This window comes from Lactuca serriola, chromosome 8, assembly GCF_051521515.1.
Source record: "Lactuca serriola cultivar US96UC23 chromosome 8, Lser_US96UC23_V15, whole genome shotgun sequence".
Lineage (NCBI taxonomy): Eukaryota > Viridiplantae > Streptophyta > Magnoliopsida > Asterales > Asteraceae > Lactuca > Lactuca serriola.
The window spans coordinates 11,128,319-11,139,296 of NC_136415.1; positions in this window are offsets into that span (position 1 = coordinate 11,128,319).

Sequence of the window (10,978 nt, forward strand, 5' to 3'; positions counted from 1 at the left end):
AAAACTCATAATGATGGTTTGAGGATGAGAGAATTTTTAAAACCACAATGACTGATCATGAAATTTAGTCTAATTGTTAACTTCATTTAAGTTAATATGATCCATCAAATTGAACTTAAGGGGTGTTTGGCTTAGCTTTTCATATGTCAAAAGTCCTTTTAGGAAAAGATCAAAGCTAAAAGATGTTTGGCAAATAACTTTTAAAAGCAACTTTTGGATTTTGGATAGAAGGAAAATCAACTTTTTGGAAAAGTCAGGAAAACCTAGTTTTTTGTAACTTTTCCAAAAAGGACTTTTGCCCTCTAAAAAGCTAAGCCAACACCCCCTTAATTGTATTTGCAGTTTAATTAAAATTTTGCATTTTGTCCGTATCCTTTTTTCTTCACCCGGACAATCCATATGTATAATATACATATGATTAGATATTAAAAATAAAAGTCCACAAAGAATAAAATCGTCATTTTATATTTAGAAAGAAAGGTAGTCGCAACAAAATAAATATTACAACAGTTTGAATATAAAATAGAAAAGATAAAAGACGAAAAACATAATTTTAACTAAACCAATTCCTGTAGTTAGCCAGGGGAATCGGAAGGGGACTCTAAATTGGCTGGAGTGGTGCTTTGATCAAATTCTAGAATGTTATTGCAAGATTAAGTAGTCAAGTTTCCTTATTATCTACTTCTAGTCCTGTCTGTATCTCCATAGAATTCTCCCTTATGTATTTTGTACTTCTAGCCCCTGGCTAGTTTTAATCTATGATATTGCAGTTTGCCGTTAAAAAAAAAAACCAATTCCTGTAGTTTCCTTTTTTCTTTCTTTCTCTCTCTTTTTTTTTTTTTTGAAAGTAGGGAGGATGGTATTTAAATTTGGCCCCTTTTGAAATGACAATGAATATGATGTGGGTGGGTTGTGTCGTGTGCATGAAACATTGAAATGAAATAAAACGAAAGTGTATGTGCGTTGTCTCGGCATTAAGGTGAGTTGTTTAGGTGCCGCCCATCCTCCAAATACATTGGGCGGTGAAAAACAAAGCATATGAATCCATGTCTTTTTATCTTTTCCATTCCTTGGATTCTTTGAAAATGAAACTTGCTTTTGCGGTTCTAATTAATTCCTGCTACCTCCCATCACATCCCTCCATCACATTTCAACTATTTCTATTTATTTTTACATATATTTTCTTTTAACATATTGCACTTTTTTGTAAGATTAATTATGCCGAAAATGTGATGATAGCCTACCATGTGGTGATACACTTCTCTAATATAACATTGATAAGATGTAAATGTTCAAAGACGTTGCATAATTATAAAATTGAGTTCTCTGATATCATATCCACGTCAATATATATATATATATATATATATATATATATATATATATATATATATATATATATATATATATATATATATATATATATATATATATAACTTGATAATTGAAGACCTAAAAGAATATGATTACATATTTTCAGCGAGATAAGTATTTGGAATAGGCTGAGGATCGTTAGACCAGAATCTGTACACGTCAAATATTTTTCTTGTAGGTATACCACCTGTTATTACATTGGTGCCCAAGGTATGAATTGAACAAAGAAGAAGAAAAGAACAAAACGACAAATTACTTGGTAAACTTTATTGCTGGAAAAAGTTACCTTAACATCCTAAGCATTAACCTTATTTATACTAATAAAACTAGAATCCTACTCTATTACCAAAACAAGGAAAAACAACCTTCTAGAATCAAAGTTAGCCTAATATAATAAAACTTTTCTTATTAACTAACCGGTTAATCCAACAATCATCCCCTTAATCGGTTTAGTCATACCATTCACAGCAACACCGAATCACTGTCTTCCTGAACCATCCCGACTTTTCTCGGACACCCGACCTCCATCTCGGTCACATCCAAAGTCCTCTAACAACCCATTTTGATTGTTGACGACACATGTGACATATACCATGGCATCCCGTTGGACATGTTCATTAACATCTAGACTTTTCCCGGATTCACGACCTCTCCACGACCAGATCCAAAGCCATCTGATTTAAACTTCCACTGCGATAATGTTCACACCATGTTGTTTCTCCATTCTCTTCCTTTGTTTCGATTATCGTTCTTCAAAGAGGCATCTCCACCGACTAAGAAAACAAAGCCACTTGCTTCACTGTTTTCTTTCAATCATGCCAAACGAACTGTGTAACGCTCGATCCAGGTATTATTCATTTTGGTCCCTCATATATTAAGTTATTGCTTTTTGGCCTTGTTTTGAAAGTTTGTTGGTGAGGAGGGACCATTCTTGCCAAGATTGGATTTTTGGAGGCGGAGCTCGAACGCAGGGTGTTTACACGTGGAGCTCAAACCCTAATTTTTAGGGTTTAAGACCTATTTTGATACATTAAGTCCCAGGTGTTGGCCTCATTTCTAGCCTTCATATCCCTAAACCTTAATCTCGAAACCCTAGAGCCTCCTTGAGTGTCGTGAGCTCATTATGTGTGTTTTTTGGTGTGTTTGAAGCTCATTGAAGGAAGAGAAGCTTGGTGTAAGGTGGTGGTTTAAGTAGGAGCTTTTAGATCTTGGTTCTCTGCTCCATTTCCAACACATTTAAGGTATAAAGCTCTAACCTTGCTCATTAGAAGCTTAGATCTAAGTTTTATGGATTTTAGTCCCTTTTTGGTCCCATGGTTGAGATCTTGTAGTTTTGATCACTCCAGAATCCTTGAGTTGCTTCTCATGGTGTTTATGATGTTTTAGTGTAACAACATAAATTCTCAACCAAATTTTTTTCATTTTTAAACACAGTAAAACTTGTATCGTAATTCTCAAAACACATATTTCTCAAATGTCAACAAGTAAACACAATCCCAGAATCATAGAAACCATCTCGTGTCGGTGTGTACAATCATGTCGGTGCCTTACCGCGATCCTCGGAACTACCTGAAACACATAACACATAACACAGTAAGCATAAAAGCTTAGTAAGTTCCCCAAAATACCACACACAACACATTAGCCACTCGTGGCTATAACTCAATTAGACCCTCTGGTCGATGTGTCTCAGTGGGACCCTCTGGTCTCACAACTCATATGGACCCTCCGGTCCCTCAACTCAGCATCACAATATAATACTCATAAAGCAAAACACAAGTAAATAGCAGGATATGTCATTACATAGTTCGTGCACATAAGACCCTCTCTGGTCACACATAAGTTTTACCACTCAAGGTAAATATAGTGAGAAGACTCACCTCATAAGCTAATGAATGAAAATCTCGCAATCGGGATCTTGATCTCTACCCCCGGGTCTAGCTCCCGCCTAACACATAATAATTATCCTTAATTAGTATTGGCCCTCAAGAAGCTAGACTAACCCTTCTACAACTCACAGAAGGGTAAAAGACCATTTTACCCCTCCAAAGCTTAATAGTCCTCAATCTTGACCAAACCCTAAAGGTCAACAAAAGTCAACAGGAAGGAGTACGCGGTGTGTACCAGCTTTATAAGCGGGGCGTACCCCTTGGCTATCCAGAAACGGGGAGCTCAACCCCTACGCTGCGCGTACTGGGATTACGCCCAGCGTAAGTCCCAGTTTCACACTCCTCGTGGTTTTTGGTTTGAATCGGCTAAGACATAAGCTCAAATCCCAGATCTGGTTACTCTAATGCCTCTTAATCCATAAAGTCAGTGACTTTAAGCCTTTGCATGGCTGTAAAGGTCACCAACACCCAAATCATTCCACTTCCTTCCTTAAAAGACTCTTAACTCATGCATGGTCAACTCTTAATGACCAAGATTAGATTTTTATGGCTCTATAACACAAAATAAGCTAACAAGGGACAGATCTCGGGTTCTAGGGGCTTATAAACTCATAAAGCCATCAACTTTGGGGACAAAAACCCTAAAACACTCCACACATAAACACAAACAAAAGAGTAGGAAAGCTTGGAGCTTTTTACCTCCAAATGAAGCTTCTCTCACTGCTAAGCTTATATCCAAGAGCTTGGGCTCTAACTCCTTCTTCTCCAAAGCTTCATTTCCACTTCTAATGCTCAAGAACACACCCATAAGCTCTCAAAGGAACTCTCTTGCTACAAGAACGAGGTTTAGGGTTTTGGGGAGGATAAGTCTCTGGAAATGGTGGCCATAAGGAGGTTATAACGTTCTTTAAATAGGGGACTCGCTTAAGATAGGGTTTCAATCTGGGCCTGGTAGGCCCCACGTACACCTTGGTATGCCCTGCGTACTAGGCGGCCCTCCATGATCAAACACGCACACGAGTACGCTGAGCGTACACTCTAGTACGCCCCGCATACCCGTCCACCGCCCTTCTCTTTATCAAGGACCAATATGGACAATTTCTCAAAGATTAGGGTTCACAAGGTATACTTGGGTTTTTGGATGTTACATTTAGATTCATAAAGTTTGCATCTTTAGAGTTGTAGAAGCCCCATGCATGAGATTACCCCTTTTTATGGAAGTTAAATGTCATATCTTGAAGTTGGGACCTTTTGGGGCATGTAAAGCCACCAAGTCAGTGACTTTATGGTTATAGATGTTTTATAGGACTTGGATATATGTTTTGGTTGTGTGGATTTAAGCATTAAGTGCTTAATGATCACTTTTAGGAATCAGAGTGCGAACGCACAGCGGTTAGTCGAGGAACCCCCAACGTTCTGGTTAAGGCTCGCGATCTGTTGACTTGTGATGAACGCCTAGCGCTCCACAAGGGAACGCCCAACGTTCGATCCATTTGTGGGCTTTCTTGGGCCATTTCTTTGGACCTTGTTGTTTTGGGATTTAGTGAACCTTCGGAAATCTGGTTTTTGGACTATGTATATGTTTGGGCTTTAGGGTAAAGCCCATTAGAGGAGTTTGGGCCCAATTTGGAAAATTAGGCCATAAGTGGGCTAGTGGTGGGCTTTGGAAGACTATCTAGTGATGGACCTTTTATGTTAAGGTTTTTGAACTTAGTCATGAACCAACTTAGGTCAGGGGTAAAATGGTCATTTTACCCTACGATGGATTATTGGGCCATAAGTGGGCTAGTGGTGGGCTTTGGAATACTATCTAGTGATGGACATTTTATGTTATGGTTTTGGACCTTAGTCATCAACCAAATTAGGCTTGGGGTAAAACGGTCATTTTACCCTAAGATGGATTATTGGATTTTGATTGGATGTTATTTTGCACTAATAGCTCGAGGGTCGTCCGGGCAGCAGCTAGAGATTTCCTTCTGTGAGATTCAACTTTTCGAGGTGAGTTTCCTCACTGGGTTTAGCAGGTCGAAGGCACCAATATCAGACCATGTTTATGTTATGTTATGCTAGCTATCTTTGTGACTCTTGCATGTGTATGTGTTTATATGCTTTCCGGGCTAAAGCCCAATGTCGAGTGGGTCCCGATGACTATTTGTATGCTATGTATCTATGTGATTATTGCATGTGCATGTGTTTATTTGATATATGTTATATGTATGTTGGGCGGGGCCCGGTCTATTACCGAGTAGGGTTCGATGCCAAACGGGGCTCGATGACAGGGCGGGGCCCACTATATGTTTATTTTATGTATGGTATGTGGTAGTTTGGAGGAACTCACTAAGCTTTGTGCTTATGGTTTTCAGTTTATGTTTCAAGTACTTCCAGTTCCAAGGGGAAGAGCTCGAGTTGACTGTATCGCACACACCAGTGGAGTTCCTCATTTAACATTCACTCTAATTTTGATAACACTTCATACATTGGTTTTGTTATGTTGAATGATTGATATTTGAAAATACTATTTTATCTATTATAAGAAAATGAAAATTTGGGACCAAATTTTTGGGATGTTACAAGTTGGTATCAGAGCCTTGCTTTGAGGGATACGGGCACACTCCCAAGTGTGTCTGGACTCAAACTAAGGACTTGGTAGAAAATTTCCAAAAGAAAAACATTTTTATCAAAAGAATTTTCAAAAGAGAAAAAGAGTGTGGTGCATGCAATCAGTCGAGCTCAAGTAAGTTATCCCAAATTACCGATACATGTTTATGTTATATTTTGAATTATGAATATGTAAATTGCATGTTAGATTAGGGCTAAGGATCTAGGAGAGATGCATTTGTATGCCTGCTTTATGAGATTATAGATTTGCATGATAGTACTGATCAGTCGGCAAGAGGATGGCATGATTTGATTATGCTTTGTTCTGATTACTTGATGCTCGAATGATGCATGCTTTGTGCTTTTAGGAGTTTTAGCTAGCTTCAGCTAATTGGTAAGCGAATATGCTAAGTTACATATTATGGAAACTAAATAATTTTAGAGGTTTAGGTTTAGCCCTATTGTGCAGCTCTTATTTGAGTCCAACCATTGTAGTGTTAGACCTCTCATTCGAAGAATTATCTAGTTTTTGTAATATGTAATTGTATTCGTGAGCTAGTTAGAGGAAGTTAGTGTGAGTTCCTTCTACAGCTGATGGCGGAGAGTGCTATGGAGTTTACCCAAGGAAAACCTAGATGAGATCTAGTGTTGAGAGCCTTAGATGCGAGGGAGGATAGATGTCTTTTTTTGAGTAACCTGGTTGAGTCAAAGAAATTCTTGAGGAAAGTACAGATAGATGTGGAAGGTAGTATGGGCCCGTACTATTGGAAGCAGAGGATCCATACTCGATTCAAGGAGGGTTGTGAAAAGATCAGGAAGCTTGCAGGGTTGTGATTTCCCGATATATTTCAATGCATATTTTGATGGTTTTATAGTCTATTTTTAGTATGGTGGTATTGCGAGACAGATCTGTTGACAGTTCTGGTGCCGGCGAGGGTTCAGGCTCATTGTGACAACCCAAAGTTTATTCCGTTACATTGCCCCGTTACCGTTAACGGAATATTCCACTGTATAAAAGTTCCGTTAATAAGAGGTCGTCAAATAAATAAATGTTTTATTTATTTATGTTTTACGTCGTTATAGTCGTAATAAAGTAAATAAAAACACATAATATACATTTCCATTTAATTGGAAAAAGTTAGTTTTTATTATTACGACCACTAAATCGGGTGCGACCAAAAGCCCCGTATAACGGCAGTATTGGGTAGATTTGATGGGTTTTTGCCATATGAATATTCCTATGTGCACATGCAAACCCTAATGCTTGGATCTAGGTTTCTCTAATTAAACATGCATTGAATCCAAGACTTCTAATAGCTAATAGAGCATAAGAACAATACAAAATCAGAGTTAGAAGCTTACCTTGAAACACTTGTTTGATCTTCTTGTTCTTGGAGCTTTAGAGTCACAAATGTCACTCCTCTAATGGCTTACAAACACCAACTAGCAAGAGGATGATTTGAGAGAGAGGAGAGGGAAGAAATCGGCCAGGGTTTCTTTGCTTTAGCAGAGGAGCCGATTTCACTTGCCCTAAGGGTCTATTTATACTTGTAAGGCTCCTAGGGTTTCACCCTTAAACCCTAGTTGGATAATCTTTACTCAAAGCAATCCAAATCCTTTCCAAGATAAGTCCTTGGACGATTTATGGCTTATCCCAAGCCCTGGAAATCGTCCAACCCTATCCAATAAGGATTTACAGCCTAAAGTGTAACTATCAAACAATTGACAGTTTATACCCTCTTATTTAATTAATCTCTTTAGGTCACCAAATTAATTCTAATTAATTTATGACTTATATTAATCAAATAACAATATTATTATTCCTTATATTATTCTCAAAATATATTAATAATATTTATTCTCTCATAATAAATCATCCTGCCAAGTTGCTATGGTGAAGGCAACCCAAAAGGACCATGCACAATCGGGTCAAATACTTGCCTAATATAGTTGCAACCTTAGACATTATTCCAAAAAGATTTCCACTGAGATTCAAATCCAACCCCTATATAAGGGAGATTAAACTCCATTTCCATCTTTTTACTCTCTCTCTAAACTCTCTCTCTACAAATTTTTCCCGAGCCAAAAATCGTCCGTTTCAAGCCCCAAACGAGTTGGTAAACTATCCTAACTCGTTGTATAACTTATCTAGCGTACAAATTCGATTTTAAAACATAAAATAGGGACAAAATCATGAGTTTACGGCCCAAGAACACTCTTGGGCCGTGAACACCATTTAATGGGGTTTTTAAGCCCCAAAACCCCTCCAAATTGTCCCTAAGGCTTAGATATGACTTGTAGACTTATGGAATCGGACATAGAACACCTTGAACTAGAATTTTGGGGAGTAAACATGATTTTACTGCCCAAGAACATGCTTGGGCCGTAAACTCCTCTTCATGGGGAGTAAACTCATTTTTGTGTGTTAAAAATGCCCTTAAACACACCAATGACCTTGGATTAAATTCTAGAAACGACCAACAACAAGCTAGGGACCTTAAATTCAATTAAAACAACTCCATAAGGAGTTCACGGCCATAAACCCCTCATAGAAGGGTACCTGGGCCGTAAACTCCTACAAAGGGGTTAATTGGTGCCCTAAACTCCCCATTTGACTTGGAAAATGCTTAGGAATTTACCCTCTACCACTTAAGCCCTTAAAACACCAAAAGAAAGAGTGTATAGGAGCTTACGGCCGTAAGCTCCCTTGCTTAGGGCCGTAAAATCCTCAAAGGGGCCATTTGATGCTTTAAACCCATTCACACATTTGATATTTGAGTCTAGCGAAATTCCACAATTGATATGAGGCTTTTAAACACCCTCACCATGAGTTTACGGCCGTAAAATCATGGGGAATAGTACCAGGGCCGTAAACACCCTATGGTGAGTTTACTCTTGGAGAGTAAACTCCATTCCTAAGTCATTCATGCCCTTAAGTGTTACCCAGGACACCCCAAACACTTAACCAAAGTGTTTTTCCGCTCCTTAGAGTGCGTATACTTATTTAAGTAGTATTAAATGTACTAATTGTATGTGAACATATGTTATCATATGTTAAATAGGTCAATAATTGTTTCCAAGTCTTTACCTGACACCGACCACCAACCGGCACGTTCGTCGGATCCACTTACACCAGGTGAGTTGATACCCCTTAATGAACCTTTTAAATGTTTTTACATGTTTTATAGGGGGAATACAAGTTAAACATGCCAGTTATCATATTAATCACATGTGATTGATAACCCGCATCCACAAGGATTTATCACACTGTAAACTATTTTACCAAGTAGGACACTATAAATGGTTTTCACTTGTTTCAAAACTCTTACTTATGTTGTTTTATCAAAGTTCATTGTAAACTGGTTTATGAAAAGTTTCTAAAGGATTTCTAAAGGTTTTTCAAACTTATTTTACAACAAAATACCCTGTCGTGATTTTCTCAAGAGTAAAGGTTTTCTTCCATGTTTTAATACTCCTTCTTAGTTAAAGTTCCTACTTGATAACGCTTTCACTTTGTGATGCATTTATACTTGTTATTACCTATACTTCGCTTATACTTGTGATAACTTATACCAGTTAATGCTTATACTTCACGATTCGGTTATTCCACACTGTACGTTTATACTTCACGATCCGGTTATTCCACGTTGTATGCTTATACTTCACGATTCGGTTATTCCACACTGTATGTTTATACTTCACGATCCGATTATTCCACGTTGTACGCTTATACTTCACGATTCGGTTATTCCACACGATTCGGTTATACATCACGATTCGGATTATACTTCATGATATGATTCCACTTGTTACACACTCAAGCGTAGTTAGATGTATGTCTGTGCTTGTATAGATGCATATAAATAATGATTGAAGGACTTAGGAAGGCTTGTCCGCCCTATTTCCTTTTCTTCGTTGAGATGTGGTCTGGTGGGATCGGATGTCCATCCGAAGGTCGTTTGATTCATTAGTTATATATTATGTACACAAGCATAGACATATGGGTTTACTTTAGTCAGTTCAGTTATGAGTCTCTACCTCTAATTCAACACTGTATTGGAAACACACTACCCACTATTTGGGATGCATCTTTGGGACACGGCCTTCTCCGTCGTCTAGTTGGTAACCAGAGTCTCCTGTAGGGAGAGCGGACATTGTGTGTATAGATCTATACGGGATTGACACCCTCGCACCCTGACTGCTAGCTACAGTCCACGGCCTACCAAGCCAAGGGGTGACAAATGTCATATTCTCTAGACGCTTGTAGGGCGTCAGGTACTCTAGGTTCGGTTAGTATGGTTACGAGTATCCCAGGTTACCTTCTAATTCATGGCCTTAACGTAATGGTTTTTCACCAACAATTTACACTGTATGCTGGAACCCACTCTCGGAGTCACACCGTTTTAGACCTTGCTAGACGCATCATTCATTTGATATTGTCTGGGGTCTGTATTCACTGTATTCAATGTATTCACTATATTCACTGTTTTAGACCTTGCTAGACGTATCATTCAGTTGATACTGTTTGGGGTCTGTGTTCACTGTTTTAGACCTTACTAGCTGTACCTTTCATTTGGTACCGTCTGGGGTCTGTGTCTCTTTCTGTTAGACTGAGCCAGGCGTGTCGTTTATTCGATACTCTCCTGGGGTCTATGATTCCTTTTGCCTTAGTCAGCAGTCCTCACTACTGAGGCATATGTTATTTTCCCTGATATTCTCCGACTTTCTTAAAAAGCAAATCCCGTATTTTGAAAATGAAAGTGTTTAAGGGAAGACTACTTTTTACCACATCACACCGCCCAGTCTTGGTAGAAGACTGCTTTTATTAAAGAAAATATAGGATTTTCTGGAAAGGACTCAATTTCATTGTACGTTTGAAAACTACTACTTATATAAAGTTATTTGTATAAAATGTCACTAAATGCTTATGAACTCACCAGCATTTGTAAAAATGCTGATACTCGCTTTTCAAATAACTTGTATTCTCAGGTCAGCATTAGACAGGTACATCTCTGGAGCTGTTGATGAAGATAGCTTAGTACCATGCTGTACTTATTATATTTAACTGTATTACCTTTATGTATTGTAAAGTAAACCATGTAAAACTATTACTATTA